This window comes from Rhea pennata, chromosome 1 (assembly GCF_028389875.1).
Source record: "Rhea pennata isolate bPtePen1 chromosome 1, bPtePen1.pri, whole genome shotgun sequence".
Taxonomy (NCBI): Eukaryota; Metazoa; Chordata; class Aves; order Rheiformes; family Rheidae; genus Rhea; species Rhea pennata.
The window spans coordinates 216,911,876-216,913,550 of NC_084663.1; the positions used below are offsets into that span (position 1 = coordinate 216,911,876).

Below are 1,675 nucleotides of genomic sequence, written 5' to 3' on the forward strand. Positions count from 1 at the left end.
CCAATCACTGTGGCCCTGCTGTTGCTGGCAGGGCCAGCAGGTCTGCGTGAAGCCTCAGCTGCCTGCTTGGAGCTGTATTTTGCTCTGTTTACCTGGAAGAAGCGGTGAGACCTTAAAATAAGAATTTTTGTGGTGAGACGAGTAAGCCGGAACCCCACCTGCATTTTGCCTTCCTTTGCTGCTTCATGTCGTAACAGCAACTTGGGATCCCAGGATGAAAACTGTTACAGTGCTGGGGGGGGGAGCACTGCATCTGCCCAGGTTAGGGAACCATCGTTAAAGCTTTGGGAGAGAAAAAGCTCTAAAACGAGAATCTCCCGGGTGGTTTGATTCATGTTGAGGGTCAGTGTCAGAGCCTAGTACTCTCTGACAGGGTTCTTCTAGATATTCCACACATACGGAGAGCATAATGTTTAATACAGTGGTTTAATTTAAAGGTATGTGATGTTACATGAGATTTTTGATTTAGAGGAGTGATACAGTAATATACTGAAATCACAGTACAAGTGTAATTGTTCTTACTGGTCTCTATAATACATTCACCCTCATGACATCCGCACTCGCTGGGAATACGTGGGTTGAAGCCAGCTCCAGCCCGTCGCTCTCTCCAAAAATTCCTTTGTTGGTTGTTCAGGCTTTATACTCTGTGTTGGGCTGAGCCACATATGCACTTACACCATTCCTGAGCTTCAGGGACATCTTGCCTGCGTCCATCTCCTCTGAGCTTTCTTTCCTTACAGGGGTTATTGGTCGCTTATAGTCAGTCGTAATTGTGGACTAGGGAGTAGCTCTAGGAGGGCCATGCGGTTGCCTGGCCTCTCGGTAGCTGTTCCGGCCTCTTCGCAGGCGCTAAGCGTAGTCTGGCCGTCAAAAGAGCGTTGTCGTCGCTGGGAGCTCTCCGCAGAGATCTGCGTCTGGCCGCCGAAGACGAGCGGAAGGCGAGCCCGGGCTTGCGACGTGGACGCAGCTAAGTCCTGGGGCTGCGTTGCGTGTGAGCAGGGCTGGGACGTGGCAGTGGTTTTGCCCTTGGCGGTTACGGGCGTCACTGGCCGTGGATGGTTGCCCGCGGAGCCGAGAGGAGCAAAACTATCAATGGTCTGTGGGGGAGACGAATTAGCGCTTGCGGCGTTTCAGGTGCGTTCAGTGGTCGCGCAGCCTGGCGCGATCCAGCGGCACGATTTGTGCATGTGCTTATGCTTTAGTGGCGGCTAAGCCCAAGCCTCTAAACAGCAACTGTAACAGGATTGTGGTGCACGTCTTCCTGTTCTGCTGCCCTTCTAAGGGGAAAGTTCCCCTTAGAAAGTGCCCTTCCCCCCCTTTCTAAGGGGAAAGTTCCTAAGCTGTGGGCAAAACTCTTTGGCCGCTTCTTACTGTTCTCATGCTCGTGGGTGCTGTGGCGTTCCTTGCTTAAAGCTAAGGGTTTGGACTTTTTCACTTGAGGTTTATGTAGTTTGTTGCTGAGGGTCTCTCATGCCGCAGTTGTGGTTTCTCACTTTATTTTGTGGGGCTCAGTCTTTATCAGGCACAGTTCACAGGTCCCTCATTTAGCGATCAGGGTGCAGGATTGAAAATGCAACCTCATCCCGAGACTTTACAGCCTCAGAAACCATTTGGGTGCCAAGATGTGCAGTTCGTCACTTCAGGTTCAGGGCTTAGGGCTTCCTGATGAGGGAAA

The 1,675-nt window shown here is 51.5% G+C and overlaps 1 long non-coding RNA gene across 4 annotated transcripts in view; it reads left to right on the forward strand.

Moving 5' to 3' along the window:
• The window catches only part of LOC134135763 (uncharacterized), a 3,366-nt gene extending 2,500 nt beyond the window's left edge, over positions 1-866 (forward strand). For 3 of the 4 annotated variants that reach the window (XR_009957349.1, XR_009957351.1, XR_009957350.1), the window contains exon 4: positions 1-796. This exon is cut by the window's left edge and continues 243 nt beyond it. This is a non-coding gene — a long non-coding RNA (uncharacterized LOC134135763). Of the gene's footprint in view, positions 797-846 lie in introns of those variants that run through there. The other variant, XR_009957352.1, reaches the window with a different exon arrangement.
• Positions 867-1,675: the final 809 nt, after the last annotated feature.